At 35.9% G+C, this 23,107-nt stretch overlaps 1 protein-coding gene across 1 annotated transcript in view; it reads left to right on the top strand.

The window, feature by feature from the left end:
* Positions 1–23,107, top strand: part of UVRAG (UV radiation resistance associated) — a 320,954-nt gene that overhangs the window by 128,293 nt on the left and 169,554 nt on the right. The window lies entirely within an intron of this gene.

Below are 23,107 nucleotides of genomic sequence, written 5' to 3'. Positions count from 1 at the left end.
ATGTTTTCGAGGATTATACATGGGGAAAAAGAATAGGTGAATTTTTTTTCTTTCTGTGATTTAAAAAGGTGTAACCTGGGCTCCAAGGCCTTTCATTATAATGTTTTATGTCTATGGAAGCATATGTCCATACGATTTTCCAGGTCTGCCCTAATTTCTAATACGTGCCTTTTAGCCAATGTAAACTATCATGAATTGTCTGTTCATTTCTTTATCAAAATTTTAGCAGCTTTATCAAGGTATAATTGACATACAATAAATTGCATGTGTTTAAGGTATATAATTAGATTAATTTGACATATTTACGCATGAAATCTTCACTAGAATTTAGAGAATGAAAATCGCCACTCCTGTTTGTAATCATTCCCTCTCAGCCTTCATCTATATACTCTTATCTTGGCTGCTTTGATTCAACATAATTATTTTGAGATTCATTCATGGTTTCTTTGTGTGTATCCATCGTTTGTTTGTTCCCTTCCTTCCTCCCTCCCTCCCATAGCAGGTCCAATTTTTCTAGCACCATCAGATGGTCTTGTCATGTAACTTTGTTGAGATCAATTGATCATCTATGTGTGGGTCTATTTTTGAACTCTTTATTCTTCTTTATTGATCTGTTTATCTTTCTTGATTCCCATGTCACATTCTCTTGTTACTTATAGCTTCACAATATGTTTTGAAGTTTTAATGTAAATCCTCCAGCATCATTCTTCATCAGAATTGTTTTTTCTATTCTAGGATTTTTGCATCTTCTTACGAATTTTAGAAATAGCTTATCATTCTTTACAAAATGCCTGTGGGAATTTTGAATGGGATTATATTTAATCTGTGGGTAAATTTGAGAAAAACTGTTATCTTAATAAAGAGTCTTCTGCTACAGAAACACGGTATATTCAGATTTCCTTTAATTACTCCCTCTTATAGAGATCTTAGATCAATATTTTGCCAGCTTTATCACTAAGAATTTCACATTTTGTGCTTTTGCAAATGGTATTTTTAAATTTAATTTTCTGTTGTTTATTGGTAACATATTGAAGTGATAAATTTTTGTATATTGATTTTGTTTCCTACAATCTGGCTAAACTCGACTGCTGTTTATAGTAGCTCTTGTAGATTCCATAAGGTTGTCTGCATAGACTATCATGTATCATTAAGAAGTTTTACTTCTTTTTTCTGGACTAGATGAAACTTTACTAGTCTATCGTTGTTATTTTGCCTGTCGCTCTGAAGTCTACTTTTCTTGATATTAATATATCCATTCCTATTTTTTTAATTAATTAATTAATTTATTTATTTATAGGCTGCATTGGGTCTTTGTTGTGAACACAGGCTTTCTCTAGTTGCAGCAGGCGGGAGCTACTCTTCATTGTAGTGCATGGGCTCCTCATTTTGGTGGCTTCTCTTGTTGCAGAGCACAGGCTCTAGATGCATGGTCTTCAGCAGTTGTGGCACACGGGCTCAATAGTTGTGGCTCATGCTCTAAAGCGTAGGCTTGATAGTTGTGGCGCACGGGCTTAGTTGCTCCGCGGCATGTGGGATCTTCCTGGAGCAGGGATTGAACCCATGTCCCCTGAATTGGCAGGTGGATTCTTAACCACTGCGCCACCTAGGAAGTCCCTACATTCCTAATTTTTTTATATATAAATTTATTTATTTATTTATTTTACTTTTTTATTGGCTGTGTTGGGTCTTCAGTGCTGCACACAGGCTTTCTCTAGTTGCTGCGAGAGGGGGCTACTCTTCATTGTGGTATGCAGGCTCCTCATTGTAGTGGCTTCTCTTGTTGTGCAGCACGGGCCCTAGGTGCATGGGCTTCAATAGTTGTGGCACATGGGCTCAGTAATTGTGGCTCACAGGCTCTAGAGCACAGGCTCAATAGTTGTGGCGCATGGGCTTATTTGCTCCGTGGCATGTGGAATCTTCCCAGGGCAGGGCTCGAACCCATGTCCCCTGCATTGGCAGGTGGATTCTTTACCAGTGTCACCTAGGAAGTCCCCTAATTTTTAATATTATTTTGTTTGCATGGTATATATTTTTTATCCTTTTACTTTCACCTACTTATGTCATGCTATTTGAAGTGAGTTTCTTGTAGACAGAATTGGTTTTTTAGTAATTCAGTACATTAATTGGTGAATTAGACCATTTATAATTAAACTGATTATTGGTATATAAAGGCTTAAGTCTGCCACTTTATTATGGGTTTTTTTTTCCTATTTTTTTTCCAGATCTTTATTGGAGTATAATTGCTTTACACTCTTGTGCTAGTTTCTGCCGCTGTACAACAAAGTAAATCAGCTGTATTTATACATGTATCCCCATATCCCCTCCCTCTTGAGCCTCTCTCCAGCCCTCCCTATCCCACCCCTCTAGGTCATCACCAGTCATCGAGTTGATCTCTGTGTGTTATGCAGTTGCTTCCCACTAGCTATCTATTTTACATTTGGTAGTGTGTAAATGTCAGTGCTACTGTCTCACTTTGTCCCAGCTTCTCCTTCCCCCATTCCCCATGTCCTCAAGTGTGTTCTTTACATCTGCGTCTTTATTCTTCTCCTGCCACTAGATTCATCAGTACCTTTTTTTAGATTCCATATGTATGCATTAGCATACGGTATTTGTTTTTCTATTTGTGACTTACATCGCTCTGTGTGACAGACTCTAGGCCCATCCACCTCACTACAAATAACTCAGTTTCATTCCTTTTCATGGCTGAGTAATATTCCACACAATGTGGTGTGTGTATATATGTATATGTGTGTGTGTGTATATATATATATATATATATATGCCACATCTTCTTTATCCATTCATCTGTTGTTGCACATTTAGGTTACCCTTATGTCCTGGCTATTGCAAATAGTACTGTAAGGAACATAGGGGTGCATGTATCTTTTTGAATTATGTCTTTTAACTTTCTCCAGGCATTAAGTTGGGGGCAATCATAGGACTCATCTTATATGTTTCCTCACTGTCAGGTATTACTGTCCTTTGTTACCTAATGGGCAGTGTCTTGAGACCACTGTTTCACATGTATTCCTAGTTTTTATTCTAGTAGTTTTAGGTGGGAGAGTAAATCTAATCTCTGTTACTCTATCTTGGCCAGAAGTAGAATAAGTTAGGCTGGTCCTAAGGATTTTGATGTCCTGAAGACTGTTTTAGTAATTTCAGGGTAAAAAATGACTTTGTATTCCACTTTAATACAAGGTGTGGACTTTACCTTGCTACCTCTGTATCATTTTCTTTGTCTCCCTTTGTTCCCATCCAGATTTGAACTGAGCCAAATTTATGGAAAGCCTACTGTGGGCCAGGCACAGTGGAATGGAAATTTAAAAGATTAGAACAATCTGATCCCTTTCCATAGAGAACTCAGAGCTTAGAGATGATTAGAAAGGTTATATAATATTCTCCAAATCATAGCTCTTAGATTGGTAGAACTGAGTTTGAACCAGATCTTATAGCTTCCAGTTGAATGTCCTTTGGCTCTAGTAATGCATCCTTATATAATCCCTACACATACATATACAGACATAAAAATGTATACATACCTATATACATATACATGCACATGTGCATACTACATGCATACATACCCTGTAGAGCTCAGGAGGCCACATGAACATATAGCCCAAAGACTGCAAGATCTTACCCTCTTCAGATTATTTTTTGCTTATCAGTAATTAAAAGACTTATGAGACATTTGCAGGTCTGTGAGACTGGTAATGAACTGGAGGTCCAGTGGGATGAAAAGGGAGGAAAAAAGAGAGTTGTGCTGGTTTCTTTTTTTGGAACAGACTTCAAGAGTTTTAAGTAGTAGTGTGCTGGTAGGAGCATGTCTTTGGAGACACTGCAGTAATTTTGATTTGTGTCCTGTTAAAACTGCAACAAAACTGCCAGTTTAGAAGGAATTCTCTATTTGTTCATTTTCTTCAGATAGTAGACCAAATGGAGAAATTTGTTAAGCCAATTCTGAAATGCTATACTGAAAACCAAAACGAGCAAAGTTAATCGCATGTATTGGCAATAGGGGATTGCAGGAAAACATTTCGGTTTTTTTACTTTCTAATACCAGTAATAAGACCATTTGTATAAATATAAATGTAGCATGCAAACATGACAAAGAGGGCAACCAGGCAGTGTGGTACAGGGGAAGGAGAAATAAATTGGAAGTTAGAAATCTTGGACTTTAGTCCCTGCTTTGAAACTTTGGGCATGTGTCTTTAGCTAACTGGGGTTCTGTTTACATTTTTAAAATGAGAGCATTGAAATAAAAGACCTCTAAAATAGATCTGAATACTAACATTATCATGGTCCTTTGACTATAAAGGTGACTTTAATTGACAGTGAGTCAATTTCCTAGTTACAGTTGACTCTTGAACCAACGCAGGGGTTGGGGTGCCACCCCCCCAGTTGAAAATTTGCATATAACTTTTGACTCCCCCCAAAACTACTTAACTACTAATAATGTTGACTAGAAGCCTTGCTGATAACATAAACAGTTAACACATATTTTGTGTGTTATGTGTATTATATACTGTATTCTTACAGTAAAGCTAGAAAAAAAATATATACTGAAAATATATACTGTACTCTTAAAGTAAGCTAGAAAAAGAAAAAGTCCTTAAGAAAATAATATGGAAAAGATAATACCTTTACAATAATGTATAGTATGTATTGATACTGTAAGTTTTTGTTGTCTGTTTTCAGGATGCATCATCTCCCAGTACCTACATCAGTGTTGTCTTACATGCTACAAAACACTGTAGACGTTATACAGATTACTAAAACTGACATCAAAAATGAAAAGATAATGTGAAAAAGAATTTCATATTTATTTGCAGGTGTAATGATTCATGTATTGATAAGGAAGAAGCAACAATATGATTGCTTTATGGTAACTTAGTGTAATGGATAGGATTCTTCATGGTAGCCTAGCCTGTATACTAATGAATGAATCATTATAAATTTTTTATAACAAACTATTATAATTTTATTCATAATACAATGTTAATTATACATAATTAATACACTCACCTTATGCCTATGTGAGGATAGACTAATATCTACATAAATTTTGTACATTCATGACATACCTAACTTAAATGTTTTTGATATTTCTAGGCTACACAGTTAACCTGTGAGTTTTTTTAAATTGTCACAAATTTCCAAAAAATTTTCCAATATATTATTTTTTTCCAATATATTATTGAAAAAAATTTGCTTATGAGTGGACCTGCATAGTTCAAACTCCTGTTATTCGAGGGTCAGCTGTATTTCTAGAACTAACAATATTTTGGTTTTTTTTTATATATATATATATTTTGGAGTATAATTGCTTTACACTCTTGTACCAGTTTTTGAGGTACACCAAAGTCAATCAGCTGTATTTATACACATATCCCCATAATAGAACTAACAATATTTTAAAAATTGGTTTACTTATACCACATTTTAATTTTACTTAAAAGGTGATTATCCAACCTAATTGCGCATCTAATTCACAAAAGTTTGACCCAGATTAATTTTGATGATTTCTCAGTTATCAAGTCTTCCAGCAGAGATAGAGATTTGCCATTATTGAAGATATATACTGCAAGTTTTTTTGGCAGCTCCCCAAAATGCTTTGGATAGTGGCATTCTTGCTGGAATAAACATATAGGCTTAAAGAAGATAATACTAATTAGAATCAGCTAATATTTGAGTACGTTTCAAGTGATAAAAACATAGATGCTTTATAAGTATTAATCCTCAGAATAAACCTTTGAAGAATGTATTGTTTTTATTCTCATTTGCCAGCTACACACTTAATCACTGTGCTATACTAGTGATTATATTTATTATATTTATAAAATCCAAGTTTATCAAATTACCTATTGTATTTCCACAAATAGACAATATTCATTAATTGTAAAAATTGTGCGTTTAAAAAATCCTTTAATTTTATTATATATATTTGCATGTTTATATATAATTACCATTTTAATTCTAGGTTCTGATTGAGAGGCTTCAAGAGTGAGTCATTATATAGTGTAAAAAATAGCAGCTCAGGTAGTTCTGATGCACACACTGATAATGAATTATCAGGTCATCTCTGGATAGTCTATCAATCAGAACTATTTTTTACCATTCTATTAACAAAATGAGTTTGTGCCAAAATGTTTTCAGCTATGACATTAAGCACAGTGGACATTTTTTTGTAGGAAGTTTTTCTCAATGAAAGAAGCATATTCACAGATTTATATTCAGGAGTAAACTGCATAAATATGCCTTTTGAACTTTGCTTTTGTTATCTGTGTAAACCCAAGAACGTGGCTGAAACCAACTCCTTTCTGTTCAGATTGTTGTTGTTGTTGTATATGCTTCTCTATATCTTTATTATTAACTTCCCTGGAAGTTTGAACTTCTCTGGGAGTGTCTGACAATATCCAAAAAGAATCTTAAATGTGTCATCTCTTTAAATAAAGCCTCCTTTAAAGTTTATCGTTACTGTCACTGTATCTGTCATCTCCCCCTCCAACCTGATCTTTTTTTTTTAATTAACTGTTTATTTACTTGTTTATTGGCTGTGTTGGGTCTTCATTGCTGTATGGAGCTTTCTCTAGTTGTGGCGAGTGAGGGCTACTGTTCGTTGTGGTGTGCAGGCTTCTCATTGCAGTGGCTTCTCCTGTTGCGGAGCACGGGCTCTAGGTGAGCGGGCTTCAGTAGCTGTGGCTCTACCGGCTCTAGAGTGCAGGGTTGGTACTTGTGGTACACAGGCTTAGCTGCTCCATGGCATGTGGGATCTTCCTGGACCAGGGCTCGAACCCGAGTCCCCTGCATTGGCAGGCTGATTCTTAACCACTACACCACCAGGGAAGTACCCCCCTCCAACCTGATCTTGCTTTATTTTTTTGGTCCAGAGTTTAAGTTTAAAATTAAGGAAATGTCATTTTCCACAGTTGAGTAATCTGAAAATCTTCCACTTTATATTGAAAGTCATAGTCTAGAAGAATTTCATATGCCTGAACCTTAGAACCAAGTGGAAAATCATTATGAATCCTCGTGTTGGTCTGTCTGATGGTCACAAGCCTGAAAAATGCAGAATCCTAGAAAATGTGGTCTCTTTCACTGCACCCATGTAATTTTTCAAAAGATGAAAGGGACTAAGGCTTGATCATAAAAGATCAGGACAATGAAAATGAGTGATAATGAAAAATGGGCTTTAGAATTGAAAATATAAGGCATTTTAAAGAGATTGGGTGCCAGTTGCAATTCGGTTTTTAATATTACATTGCAAAGAACTATTTTTAAAAATTAAAAATTTAAGGGAAAAGAAGAAAATATCTAAAGTTTTGAATAACCCTCCCATTTGTTCCTGAAAAACTTCAATCACATTTTCCTGTTTTCAGTTCTTTTGGAGTGTGATTATCAGCAATTTTCTGACCTTCAAAGAGAAATAAGAATGAATGAATTGCAACTCTGTGTATTTGATAGTGTGATTTTTTTTTTTTTAAGCTTCTTGAGATGTGATTTTTACCTTGAAGTGAATCTCACCACTGTCCTGTCTGATGACTTTGAATTAAATGTATTTTCCTTCTTTCTGGTCCCTCAGCTCTTTGGTGGAAGCTTTCACCTCTTGGTTAGACATGGTGTAGGTGGCTTTTCCTTGGGGTCTACACACGATAGCAACTTTGCATAGGGAGAGTGTCTCTCTAAGGTTTACAAATTCATGTCTTTTTTTTCATGGCTCAGTGCCAACATTTTCTGTTAAGATTTAGCCAGTGGCTATAGTTAATAATACTGTATTGCATATTTGAAAGTAGGTAGGGGAGAGTGGATCTTCAAAATTCTCAACACAAGAAAAAAGAAATGTGTAACTATGGGTGGTGGTGGATGTTAACTGGACTTATCATGTGATTGTTTGCAACGTATACAGATATATTATGTTGTACACCTGAAACCAATATAATGTTATGTCACTTATACCTTAGTTAAAAAAGGGGGATTTAACCAAATTAGTAGTTTCTTTCTAAATGCTATTCTTCTGAAAGTCAGTTAGTTGAAGAATATTATTCAAATCACAGTTTAAAAATATATTTTAAAAATCATCAAGTATATATTAAATATTTGCTAAGTGTGCAGTTCTTTGTTTAGGCACAATGAGGGAGAGGATATTAGAGAAGAAAGCTAGTGCTGAACTTCATGGTACATATGCTTATTGAATGAAATAATGGGTAAGATACTTTGTGTGTGTGTGTGTGTGTGTGTGTGTGTGTGCATAAAAACACATTTAGGAAATGAGATGCCAATGTGATTTCCCTGAAAATCACATTTTCCTTTCTTTATCAGGGAAGGATAAAGAAAGCTCTTGGATTAGAAGAGTTTTGAGGGTCTATAGAGAGGTATAAGAGCATACAATAAGGCTGGAGGAGGAGGTAAATATAGTAGGAAGAGACTACTGGACTAGAAGGGGCATCTTGAAATTATACAGAGTGCGGGACAGTGAAGTTCACACTTAAAAGTGTTAATTTGGTGGGATAGGCTGTATGGAGGCAGTGGATTATTTTTAATGAGGCCTGAGAGTGATGAGATTTAAACAGTATTTTTGGAATGAGTATATGTTACTTCAACCAAATACATTCTTCTGGACCCATCTTTCCTGCGATCAAGCATTCAAATTTATAAGCTGGTTGACCAGTGTGAAAGATACAATCTATGGGTGTGAGCCAAAAGCAAAGCCAAACAGTGCATTTGTGGTAATGCAATTATATTGTATACTACACTGGTACGATGATTCCACCAGTTGAGATAATTAGTCTGTTCAGTATATCATGCAAGGTTAATGGAGAAACTGTTGAAATTAAAGGCATTCTAGATTATGCATGCTGATTTTGCATCCAGTTACTTTACTGAAGTCTTTTATTCTAATAGTTTTTATAGACTCTCTAGGGTATATTATGTAAATAATATCATTTGTAAATGGTGACAATTTTGTCTCTTATTTTCTAAGTGTGTTCGTCTTGTTTTATGTACCTTATTATGTTGGCTAAGGCTTCCACAGTGAGTATTCTGTTATTACATAGAGAGTCACTCCCAGACTTAGTAGTTGAAAACAATTAATTATCCTCAGATCCTTGCAGTTCTGTGGGATGTCTTTAAGCTTAGCTTGGTTGTTTTCCCTTGGAGCCTTCCAAGTAGTTATGATCAGGTGGCAGCTGTGGCTGGAGTCATCTGAAGATTCAGCTGGGTTGGACATATGGATGCTTCTTCACTAACGTGTTTGATGCCTCAGCTGGGATGGCTGGAACAGTGGAGACTGACCAGCCATCTCTCCTTCTCCAAATACTTCTCTACATGGGCAGCTTCCTCACATATGGCATTCTCAAGGTAGTTGGATGTCTTATATGGAGTCTGGTTTGCCCCAGAGTGGGTATTTAGAGAGGAGAAGTAGAAATATTAAGTTCCCATTGCAGAAGACCATATAGGATGGGAGATATTATTGTGGTCATATATGGAAAATTCAATTTGCCACAGAGGGCATTCTTGATATTCTGATATTTCACCATTGATTATAAGTTGGAGTTTTCTGACATATTTCTTTTATCAAGCAGGAAAGTTTCTATGTCTGGTATAACTAAGGATTTTTCTCAGAAACAAATTTAGTGTTTCTCCTTTGTTCTATTAATGTAGTGAATTACACAGACTTAAGGATGTTAAACCATCAGTATAACCCTAGAATAAATTTTGCTTGCTTATGATATATTTATTAATATAGCACTGGCTTAGATTTGCTAATATTTATTTTGTATTGTGTAATTTCTTATAAGTGAGGCAGACACGTAGTTTTATTTTTGTGTGTGCTGTTTCTGTTCAAATCAAAACTGGTAAGGGTTACACTAGCCTAAAATGAATTGAGAAGCACTCTATATTTTCTCATGATTTATTAATTTAGATTTAGGTGGTAGCTCTCATTTATGAAACCATCAGGGCCTGCAGTCCCTCTACCCCCAAAAAGTATTACTCTTTGATTACCCTTCTCATTTCTTTGTGGTTATTAATCTGTTCAGGTTTTTAATCTCTTGTTGAGACAACTTGGTAATTAATAGTTTTCTAAAAAATTATTTACTTTTCCTGTTTTTTGTTTAGTTTATTGGCATAAAGCCATGTATAGTATTACTTTTAAGTTCTAAAACCTTGCCCATATCCTAGTTTGTCCTCTTTCTTGTTTCTAATTCTGAAGTACTTTTGTGTGTACTTCCTCAAGTATGTTTTTTGTACAATGAATATATTTTAAATTAAACTTGCATTTTAGCACATGTATGGTATTATGAAAAAATCTGGGAATGATTTAACCTCCTCTCGTGCCAACTGTGGTTCTTCTGGCCTGAAGTGAGTTTTTGAGATGTAAATTGGAAATTCAAAGAGTTGATTACTGTTCGATAACTTTGCTTCATCCATGCTGCTTGTTAGTTAGATGAGGAAACATCTTGGTTAGACCTGATACACTCATTGTCACATGCTTTCACATCACCCACTGTCTCTTCAATAGGACTTTCCCACCTACAATGCTACCATTTACTTTTCCATGAGAGTATGTTAATTTCATAAGTAGCAATAGTGTTCTGTCTTATTTGATGCCATTACCATGAAAGTGTGTATTCTTCTCAACTATGTGCATGGTCTAGACAAAGGAATGTAGAAGCAGGCTTTAGGGTAGACTTCTGGTCTTTTGGGAAACTATCATGTTTAGTAAACCCATCAACAAGTATTTGAGTGATTCCCACGTGTCCCAGATTGCTGTAGGTGCTATGGAGATACAAAAGATTTCTCAGGCATTCAGAGTCCACAGCAATTTGGCTCTCATCAACCTTCCCAGACTCAATGACATTGCTTTCATGTGCCCTTTGCTTTAGCATACCTGCTTCCTATTTTGAACATAAAATGCACTCTGTTCCCTTAATGACTTTGAGAAGCTATTTCCAATGCACTAAATGACTATTTTTTTGCATACAGTTGTCAGAATCCTACCCTTCCTTCACATTGAAGCTTAAATCCCTTCCCTTTAATGAGGCTTTCCCAAGAACAAGTTATCTCAGACTGATGTGTCCATTTTGAAAGGGTAAGTAGATTTGTAGATCCAGATAATAATTCTAGTAAGGTCTTTGGCAAGCTATGATTGAAAGCTTGGGGAGCAAGATAAGAACGATAAGCTAGATGATAGTAAAGATAGGAAGATTTGTAACTGCTTAGTGACTTATCAGCCTAGAGGGAAATTTCTAATGGCATGGCAAAGGGCTCATTTTTTTTATCTAGTCTTGTTCAACATGTTCATTCATTCAGTTATTTATTTACTCGCCATATGTTTATTGAGTACTGCATGTTGGAAACTGTGTGATATGCTGGGGACATAATGGCAAATAAGGGAGACATAATTCTTCCCTTTAGGATATTACAATGTAAGCATTTGAACAAAGGTATAGAAACTTATGGAAAGCTTAAAAACTTAGAAAGCTAATACAATGATAATGTGGAGCTTGTAGAGATGGTGATTACCTTGTATAACAGAATCAGTATATAAGATGATCTCTGGGGACTGGAAAGGTAGAATATGTATTCAGCACATCTTTAATTGAATTTAATTGGGACACATTAAGTTCCCAAATCAATTGTTTACAAAGAGGAAGACTTGACATATGGAACAGCCTGAGTGGAAAAAAGACGTAGAACCTTTAGTCAATAGTCGTCAGTGTTAATAATCAGTAGAATGTGACTGCCAGAAAAAATCAGGCTCTGCTGCTAAATGGGTAGTATCTAGAATGAGAAGTGATAGATCTTCCTTGCTTTATTCCAGGCAAACACATCTCAACTGCTGTGTTCCTTTATAAAAATCACTCTGTAGGAAGGATTTCGACAATCAGAAATTTGTGCTCTAATATTATGTAATTTGCAAACTTTAAAAAAATGTTCTCAGGGCAGTCTTCCAGGAATTTTTCTATGCTTGATACACTTATAAGAAAACATGAGTAAATTTATCAGTCAACAAATATTTCATAGAATCTGAGGAAAACAGAATCAGAAGAAATCTTAAAATAGTCATCCATTGTTTATCATCTCCTGTGCTTTGAAGGTTTAAGAGAAAGGGTGAGATAGGCCCCTCCCTACTTCTGAGGGAGGCAAGGGAAGCTGTATGTATTGAAGGTCTATACCAGAACTGGGGGAAGCTCAGGAGCACAAACACTACTAAGGTATAGGTCTAGGTTTTCAAGGAGTATGGAATCCAGTGCTGGAGAGAGGCAGTAAACAGATGATCAGAGCATGATGTGAACTCTAGGTAGAGCCATCCTCCCAGGGTTATTGAGGAGGACCACAACTCAGGTAAGGGGCACCCTTATCAAATACTGTCTATTTCTGGACTTCTACTTGAATTCTTCCTCTTCCAAAAAGGAATTTCTGGGTCGTTTTGTACTGGGAGGTACCCTGGTCTTTTCACACTGCAGCCCAAGTAGCCTTAAATTTAAAACATATATTCAGTCAGGTCTCCCACTTTAAACTTGATCCTGTTACCTTGGGAATAAAACTCCTTAGCCTGATAAACTAAGTGTTCATAATCTGACCTCTGCCTACATTTATACCCTCATCTCTTGCCATGTTTTCCCATACGGCCCTGTGCTCCAGCCTTGCAGTTCGTGAAAATGTTGTGCAACCTTTTTTCTTTGTCTTTGCTTTTCCTTTTGTCTGGAATATCTTTCTTCTTTTTTACCTAGCTAATTCTACTCTTAGTTTTAATGTCAGCTTAGTTTTTACTTCTTCCTAAAAGACTTTACTTCTACTCGACACTACCCCTAAAATAGATGCCCCTCCTTTATGCTCAGCTATTACCCTATATATATACCTCTATCATGGTACTACACTATTATAACTTTTTACATAGCGATTTCTCCACAAAGTTTGAGCATTATGAATATAAGTTGTAGATCTCTGATCTCTATATTTCCATCATCTCACACAGGGCATGGGCTCACATTTAGTCACTTAAGTGTTTGTTGCGTGAATATGTAGATAAGTTGTCTGTTTCTGGAGAGATAAACTGTCTCCAATGACTTTTCTCTCAATACCAGACTCAGTATTAGCAACATGGAAGGTGCTCAGAGTGAAGATAGGATGGGTGAGTAAATTAAAATGTGTTGATTATTGTCAGATAAAGGATTAGGCTAAAGATTTATAAAGTGCACACATTATCTTGACTAATGTGATAATGTGCTCTGTAAATGAAATAATGAAGAGATTTGAGCTGGCCTTGAAAGCAAGGTAGTCAGTATTTGGATTGGAAGAGAGTATTTTCTATTGATGGATAATAAATTACCATAAATTTAGTGGCTTAAGACAATACCCATGTGTTATTTAGTGATTTCTTTAGGTCAGAAGTTTGGAGCACGGTGGTGAGTCATGACTGTTGTGGTGTCTAGATTTATTTGACTAGAATTCTAAAAAAAATATTGAAAATTGTATTTAGTGTGGAAAAAATTATAGGTCATAGCCTTTTCAGTCACCAGGAAAATCCTTGTATCATTGATGGAAAGTATTATAAACATGACTAGAAGTACATATATGTTAACTACCTTTAGATGTATTATGTAATGAAAGGCATTGTATAGACAAACACTAGCTATTAACACTAGCTATTATTTAGAGCCTAGAGTAAAACATTTCATGTCTATCAGAGATGAAGAAAGGTAAAGTGGTTATGCCTAGCTATATTATACAGCACTACTCTTTTAAATTATAAGTTTGTAGATTGTGATATTTCTATAGTTGTCTCTAAGGGAATATAATCGCAAACATGTATTAGAGCCTCTGTAATTGCAATGTAAAGAGAACTTTACGATCTCTCTTAGCCTGTAAGAAGAGAAACCTGGAGTACTGGGCTGTGTTACTGGTTGGGACAGAGTTTTTAGTCTTTATATTCTGCTTCCCAATCTAGAAAAGTTGTTGGCATGTTGCAACATGCATAGTGATATAGGCGATATCAGACTAAGGATATGGCTCTATAAGGCAGGTATTATGGAGACCAGGCAGGTAAGCTACAATTAGTACTGACCAAATGATGAACAGGGTTACCTTTGGCACTAAGTAGAGACTGGAATTAAGAAGAGCAAGAGTTGAAGCTTAGAAACCAGTTAGGAGGCTGCTGGTTAGGTAGAAGATGATGGTGGCAGTAGACATAGAGGTGAATAGATTTAAAACAGCTTTAATCAAGTCCTTGTTGCTAAATCTGTAGATACTGTCTAGGCCTCAGGTTACTTGATTTTATGACAGTGATTATTACTTCCTTGAGACATTCTGTTCCTTTGACTGCTGTAACGCCAACTCTCCCAGCTGTCCTTCTGCTTCTCTGGAATTCTGGGTCAAATTTTTTGCTTTTATTTCTTTATTTTTAATCCCTTAAAAATTGATGTTCTTCGGTATTCTGTTCTAGGCTCTGTTCTCTCTCATTCTCACAGTCTTCCAGAATGATGTCATTACTTTCATAGCATTAATAACCATCTGTGTGCTAATGATTGCCATATTTTTTATCTTCAGCCAAGATCTGTCTCCTAAGCTCCAGATCCTTGTGTTCAACCCAGACTCAACACCTCCTCTCGGATGTTGCACAGGCGCCTCAAACTGAAAGCAGAACTTTCTTCTCAAACTGCTCATCCCCTGTCCACCCTTTCAATAAATGACATCACCGTTTTCCTGGTTCCCCAAGCCATATACCAGTGATCTCTTTTTTTCTTTTGCAGTATAATTTATGTAACAAAATTCAGAGAACTTGAGTGTACAGTCTGATGAATTTTGACAAATATACACACCCTCGTGGTCATCATTCAGTGAAGATACAGAATATTTTTCACGTTCCAGAAAGTTCCCTCATACCACTTTGCCAGTCACTCTTACCCTTGCCCCCCATCCCTGGTTGAGTCAAAGACTTTTTTATTGCCTCCTCATTTATTAGCTTTTCCTATTCTTGAACTTATAAATGGAACCATACGGTATACTCTTTTGTTCAGCAAACTTTTGAAAGTTATCCATATTGTTGTATAGATTAGTAGTTTGTCCCTTTTTATTGCTGTGAGTGGTTTTTTCTGTGAATACACCACAATTTGTTTATGCATTATGTTGTTGACGGACATTTGAGTTCTTTACCTTGTGCTATAGAGTAGATCCTTGTTGTTTATCTATTTTATATATAGAGTGTGTATCTGTTAATCCAAAATTCCCAATTTATTCCTCCCCCACTTCCCCTTTGGTAACCATAAATTTGTTTTCTATGTCTTCGAGTCTATTTCTATTTTTTAAGTAAGTTCATTTGTATCATTTTTTTAGATTCCACATGTAAGTGGTATCATATGATATTTGTCTTTCTCTGATTTACTTCACTTAGTATGATAATCTCTAGATCCATCCATGTTGCTGCAGATAGCATTATTTCATTCTTTTTTATGGCTGAGTAATATTCCATTGTTTTTAGGTACCACATCTTCTTAATCCATTCATCTGTCCTAGGTTGCTTCCGTGTCTTGGCTGTTGTAAATAGTGCTGCTAAGAATACTGGGGTGCATGTATCTTTTTGAATTACAGTTTTCTCTGGATATATGCCCAGGAGTGGGATTGGTGGATCATATAGCAACTCTATTTTTAGTTTTTTAAGGAACCTCCATACTGTTCTCCGCAATGGCTGTACCAATTTACATTCCCACCAACAGTGTGGGAGGGTTCCCTTTTCCCTATACCCTCTCCAGGAGTGGTTTACACTTTTTGGCTGTTATAAATAAAGCTGCTAGGAATATCTTTCCAGACTTCTGTCGGGAGTTGGAGGAGGGGGAATTGGATGAAGGTGGTCAAAAGGTACAAACTTTCAGTTATAAAGATAAGTAAATACTAAGGATATAATGTGCAACATGAGTAATATAATTAACACTGCTGTATTATATGTGGAAGTTGTTAAGAGAGTAAATCTTAAGAGTTTTCATTGCAAGGAAAAAAATTTTTTTCATTTTCTTTTATTTTATATCTATATGAGATGATGGATGTTCACCAAACAGTGCTGTATGCCAATTATATTTCAATAAAACTGGAAGAAAAAAAGAAGTCTTTTGTGGTCACATGCTTTCATTTCTCTTATACCTAAGTAAGGGTGGAGCTTCCTGCTCATATGATAGGTGTATGTCTCATTTATTAGAAATTACCAGTTTCCAAAGTAGTTATATAATTTTAGAATCCCACCAGCGTTTCAAAGTTCCAGTTGCTCTACTCCTTGACATCACTTGGTAATGTCAGTTTTGTAAATTCTAGCCATTACAGTAGATTTGTACTGGTATATCATTTTGATTTTAATTTTTAATTCTTTGATGACTAATGATATTGAGCACCATTTTATGTGCTTATTGGCCATTCTTATATCTTCTTTTGTGAAGTGTTTGTTTAAATATTTTGCCCTTTTTTATTTATTGGGTTGTTTGGTTTTTATTGTTTAGCTGTAGGAATTCTTCGTATACATTAAAAATACAAATCCTTTGTCAGATATATTTATATGTATATATATATTTTTTCTCACTCTGTGACTTAATTTTTTCATTTTCTCAGTAATGTCTTTTGATGAGTAGTTTTAAATTTTGATAAAGTATGCTATATCAGGTTTTTATTTTATGGCTAGTACTTTTTGTATACTATTTAGGAAATCTTTGCCTAACCCAAGGTCATGAATGTACTTTCCTACACATTATTTTAGTGGCTTAATAGTTTTAGCTTTTACATTTAAGTCTTTGATCATTTCAAATTAATTTTTATGTATGATCTGAGAGATTAAGGTTCATTTTTTCCCATATTGATATCCAGTTACTTTAGTGTTGTTTGTTAACAAAGCTTTTCTTTCCCTAACCAAAATATAAATTGATTATATATGAACAGGTCTATTTCTATATTCTGATTTCTGTTTCATCAATCTATCTGTTTAGCCTTGTGCAGCTGCTGTTGCTTTACAAGTTAGCTTTATGATGTCATAAAATCTGGTAGTGTAAGCCTCCCAGCTTTGTTCTTCAACTTTTTCTTGGCTATTCTAGGACTTTTATATTTCCATATCAATTTTCAAGTCAGCTTGTCAATGAACAAAAACAAGACTGCTAGGCTGTTGATTGAGGTTGACTCTAGATAAATTTAGGTGGAGATTTTACTTCTTACCTCCAGTCTATGAAATAGTACATGGCTCCATTTGTTTAGGTTGTTTTTAAATTTCTCTCAACAGTGTTTTGTAAGTTTTCAGTGTACAGGTCTTTCCCATCTTTCATTAGGTTTGTTCCTAGGTATTTGTTGATATTATATAAAAATACCAATTGATTTTTGTGTATTAACCTGGAATCTTGCAATCTTGCTAAGTTTATTTTTAGTTTGATTATAGGTTAAAATTTTTTTCCTGTGTACACAATCATATAGCATCTGTGAATAGACATTTTTGCTTCTTCCTTTCCTATATTTATGACTTTTTTAAAAAAAGTTATTTATTTATTTATTGGCTGAGTTGGGTCTTCGTTGTTGCATGCAGGCTTTCTCTAGTTGCAGAGAGTGGGGGCTACTCTTCACTGTGGTGTGCGGGCTTCTCGTTGTGGTGTGCGGGGTTCTCATTGCGGTGGCTTCTCTTGTTGTGGAGCACGGGCTCTAGGTGCATGGGCTTCAGTAGTTGTAGCATGTGGGCCCAATAGTTGTGGCTTGTGGGCTCTAGAGCGCAGGCTCAGTGGTTGTGGTGCACCAGCTTAGTTGCTCCATGGCATGTGGGATCTTCACAGACCAGGGATGAACTGTGTCCCCTGCATTGGCAGGCAGATTCTTAACCACTGCGCCACCAGAGGAGTCTCAATTTATGACTTTTTAAAATCGCCTTATTACAATGGGTTGGATCTTGAGTACAGTGTTGAATAGAGTTGTAAAACTAGACATTTTTTGTTCCTCATCTTAAGTATTCCCTGTAGATTTTTAGTATAAATCCTTTATCAGATTGAGGAAGCTCTCCTTTTTCCTTAGTTTGAGAGTTTTCTGTTTTAAATCATTAACAGGCATTGAATATTTATTTTTTTATTGGCTGCATTGGGTCTTCGTTGCTGCACACAGGCTTTCTCTAGTTGTGGCGAGTGGGGGCTACTCTTTGTTGTGGTGCCTGAGCTTCTCAGTGCGGTGGCTTCTCTTGTTGTGGAGCACGGGCTCTAGGTGCGCAGGCTCAGTAGTTGTGGCACACGGGTTTAGTTGCTCCAAGGCTTGTGGGATCTAAACCCATGTCCCGTATATTGGCAGGCAGATTCTTAACCACTGCGCCACCAGGGAAGCCCAGACAGGTATTGAATTTTATCATATGCTTTTTTGGGGGCATCTTTTGACATAAGGATACGTTTTTTTCTCTCTCATTCTGTCACAATTGATTTTCTTTCTTTTTTTTTTTAAATTTTATTTTTTTAAATTTATTTTATTTTTGGCTGTGTTGGGTCTCTGTTGCTGTGCACGGGCTTTCTCTGGTTGTGGTGAGTTGGGGCTACTCTTTGTTGTGGTGCACAGGTGCGCAGGCTTCAGTAGTTGTGGCACTGGGCTCAGTAGTTGTGACTCCAGGGCTTAGTTGCTCCGAGGTAGGTGGCGTCTTCCCAGCCCCAGGATCAAACCCATGTCCCCTGCATTAGAAGGCGGATTCTTAACCACTGTGCTACCAGAGAAGCCCCCACAATAGATTTTCAAATGTTAAATCAACCTTGTACTCCTCAGATAAATCTACTTGATCAAGATATATTATCTTTCTCACATATTCTTAGATTGATTGATGTTTTGGGGCTGCGTTTTGCATCTTCGTTGCTGCACGTGGGCTTTCTCTAGTTGTGGTGAGCGGGGGCTATTCTTCATTGCAGAGTTGGGCTTTAGTAGTTGCAGCACATGGGCTCAGTAGTTGTGGCTCACAGACTTAGTTGCTCCGCAGCATGTGGGATCTTCCCTGACCAGGGATCAAACCCGTGTCCCCTGCATTGGCAGGCAGATTCTTAACCACTGCACCACCAGGGAAGTCCCCATATATTACTAGATTTGATTTGCTAATTTTATTAATGATTTTTGTATCATCTGTAACTTTCTTTTCTTGTGATGTTTTGGTTATGAAGATTATCCTGGTCCCTTAAAACAAATTGAAAAGTGTTCCTTCTTCTTTGAAAGATTTTTGTTAAGACTAGTATTTCACCAGTGAAGCCATCTGAATGTAGAGTTTTCTGTGTGAGAAGGTTTTTAATTATAAATTTAGCTTCTTTAACTGATAACAACTATTCAGATTGTCTATTTTATTTGTTTGCTTTGGATACTTGTGGTTTTTAAGCAACTTAACTGTTTTATCTAAGTCGTTAAATTGATTGGGATAGTGTTCATAATTTTCCTTAATTCCCTTTAAATGTTCGTAGGATCTGTGGTGATGTCTTCTCTTGCATTGGTAATTTGTTCGCAGGCATAATTTTTTGTATCTCCTCTCTAACTTTTCACATCCACATCATCCTTTCTGTTCCTGTTTTAATTTAGGACAATGCCTAAACTTTTACTAGGACTGTTAAAATAATCTCCTACTAATCTTCCTGTTTACAGTCTTGTTTCTCTGTATCTCAGTCACCTAATTACAGGAAGAAAGATATTTCTAAAGTGCAAATGTAATTAAATCTTTATTGGCTTAAAACTTTTTAGTAGTTTCCTAATGCTTTCAGAATAAAAATCTAAGCTCCTTCACATGGAATACAAAATCATTAATGACAATGTATCTGTTTCTCTCAGTAGAATCCTATTTTTTCCTATATATTCTTTTCCCTTTTAAACTCTCCCTGCAAGCCACAGGGAGCTATACTTCACTGACTTTCTAAGGTGCTCTAATTTGTCATTCATCATCTTAAAATTGAATGCAGCATTCAGATGTGAAATGATCAATACTAAGTAGACAAAAATTGTTTCCTAACTTCTCTTTTACTGAGATTACTGTTAATATTTGATAGGTATGGTCTCAATATTTATTTGACATAATACCTTTTATTCAGTGTATCTTTACATTCACAGCAATATCTAGCTGCAGAGCTTTGTTTTTAGCCCACTTTCAATTTTACTGTTATCTCAAAACATATTGTGGTAATACGCATCTATTTGCTATAACCAGAATACCTATCAGATAGCTACTTGATCCCCCTCCTCCCCACACTAGTGATGATAAGTTTTATTTCAGCTTGAGAGTGTTAGTGATGGTGTTGACTAATCACCCAGATGACTGGATGATTTATATTTCTCTATAGTACCATTTCATAGTTTGAAAAATCAAGAAACATTCCTCTGAAACTGGCTAGCTGGTTTGGAGGTAAAGCAGTTGTTTCTTTTCTTGTTAGTCCTTCACCTCTTCACCCCCAGGGGAATCAGGATGTCCCATGTTATGTTTAAAAGCCTAAACACTTCAAACTTTTATTCTCCTGTTGGGTTTGAAAGGGGGACGTTATTAGTTCTGTCTTGATGTAGCAGGGGCTCTGAAAGCCTGTTTGGATAACAGTGAAGATTGGAGGAAATGTGACTCTGTCTGTGTGTTTTAAGCCCCTAAGGTAAGATCAGAAAGCGTCTGGGGCAGTGAGAGCCAAATAGTTGAAGTCATACATTAATTATGGTCATGAATCATTTTTATTTTTAAAGTCTTTAACATTTGACAAGGTTGTTTGCATAGTACTAGTGAGTTTTAGGCAGCATTTTCCCTCCTTTTAAAGTAACAGGCTGTTTTGTTGATTTCTACTTTGGGCTGATAATGCCTATCAAATTAGAATTCTGATAACATTTTTAGTAGAAATTGCTTGTTTCTTGCCAGAATGACGGTCTTTATGTGATTTTTGTTTTGAATATATTTTGAAGTTATACATATAGAAAACTATTACGTTAACCTTTCAATCCTTCACTGATATCAATAGAAATAATCAAAATCATGGGACTGTACTTTTATATGCAGGCATTAGTTGACAGCAATATGTTTTGAGTGCCTTTGTGCCACATTCTGTGCTAAGCACTGGGAATGTACGTGAAAAAATGAGGGGGTTTTTTTTCCCCTCAAAAAGATCTAGTAAAGAAATAGTTTCTGTAAAGTGTGGTTCTATAATCTTTGTTAGTGTTATGGTATACATGATGCTGTGGATCTCCATAAGGAGAAGTTCCTCTACCTGTCTGGAGTAGTTGGGGAAGTCCTTTGAAGAAGAAGGTATGCTTGAGCTGCCTCTTAGTGGATTTAGGAGTGTACTTATCTGTTAAGAGAGAGGGAAACTTACAGGCAGATAAAACAGCTCATTCAAAGGTACAGAAGAAGGAAATGGCATGATGTGTTTGGAGAGTTGTTAATAGTTCAGTATTGCTGGAGTTGCACAAGCAAGGTAAGAATATCAGAAAATGAGACTGGAACCACATCACAAAGGGCCTTTCCTTGCTTTTAAATTTCTTTAGAGTCACCTTTATAGCAGAGTATTGCTGTCAAGAGAGTGTGTACACATACACACCCAGAGCAGGAGGCAACAGTATGGAGAATAAGCTCCTCTATTGGATTCCTTTGGAGTCCTGAGCAGAAGAACTGATCTCATAAGTAATCTCATAGGACTTACTCCTTTTTAGATGACCTAAGAAATCCTCAGTAACTATCAGGCAGTTTCTGAAAGTGCAGAATATGTCATGAATATTTTTAGTGCAAGGTGTCATAATAATAATGTTGGCAGAGGTATTGATGCCATCAACTTCGTAATAAAATTAGCATCCTCATATATAGAATAACTTTCAGGTTAGGATAGTTGATCATTTTTTAGAAACTGAAGTAAAATTTACATACACTGAAATACTTAGATTTTAAGTTTAAATTTTATGTATACTCATGTATCCCTCACCCCAGTCAAGGCATGGAACATTTTCATCACCGCAGATAGTTCCTTTGTTTGCCTTGCTCTCTACCAGTCGGTCCTGCCTCACACAGGCAGCTAGCCACTCTTGATTTTTCTGTCACCATAGATTGCTTTTACCTGTTCTTGAACTTTGTTTAAATGGAATCATATAGTATGTACTTTTTTGTTCCTGGCTTTTTCACTCAGCATAATGTTTCTGAGATTCATTCACATTGCTGTGTATATCAGTGTTGTGTTCCTTTTTACTGCTGGGTAGAATTTCATTGTATGAGTATACCACAATTTGCTTATTAATTCTCCTGTTTGATAGACATTTGGATTGTTTTCTGTGAACATACATATCTTCTTGTGGATGTGCTTTTATATTTCTTGAGTAAATGGTAAGAGATAGAAATACTGGGTCATAGGTTAGATGTATGTATAACTTTATAAGAAACAGTTTTCCAGAGTGATGATACTATTTTATACTTTTACCACCAGTGCATGCAAGTTTCAGTTGCTCCGTATCCTTGTTAGCATTAGGTGTCATCATTTTAATTTTTGTTATTCTAACAGGTGAGAAATGGTATCTCATTACGATTTTAATTCTCATTTCCATGATGACTAAGATTTTTGTGCACCTTTTCCTGTGCTTATTGGCCCCTCTTATATCTTCTTTAATGAAGTGTTTCACTCTTTTGCCCATTTTTAATCGGGTTGTCTCTTTGTTACTGGTTTGTAAGAGTTCTTTATATACTCCAGACACAGTACTTTGTCGAATTGATGTTTTGCGAGTATTTTCTCCCAGTCCGTGGGCTGCTTTTATATCTTCTTAAGAGCATCTTTAGATGAACAGACATTTTTTATTTTGGCAATGCCCAATTTATCCATTTTTAGTTTTATGATTAGTGCTTTTTATGTCTCTTCTAAGAAACATTTGCCTACCCCAAGGTTGCAAGAGATTCTCCTGTGTTTTCTTCTACAGATTTTATGATTCTAGTTTTTATGTTCACTACAATCTCCTTGAATTTTTTTGTGTGCTGTGAGGTAGGGAATGAGATTCATTTTTTTGCCCCAGCTGTGTTTATCCAGTATTCCAGCACCATTTGCTTAAAAAACTTTCCTTTTTCCATTAATCTGCCTAAGGTTCCTTTGTCCAAAATCAATTGGTCATATATGTGTAGGTCTGTTTCTATACTATTTATTCT

The sequence above is a fragment of the Hippopotamus amphibius genome, chromosome 9, assembly GCF_030028045.1.
Source record: "Hippopotamus amphibius kiboko isolate mHipAmp2 chromosome 9, mHipAmp2.hap2, whole genome shotgun sequence".
Classification (NCBI taxonomy): domain Eukaryota; kingdom Metazoa; phylum Chordata; class Mammalia; order Artiodactyla; family Hippopotamidae; genus Hippopotamus; species Hippopotamus amphibius.
The sequence above is the reverse complement of the archived record's forward strand: the minus strand, read 5'-3'. Positions and strand labels throughout refer to the sequence as shown.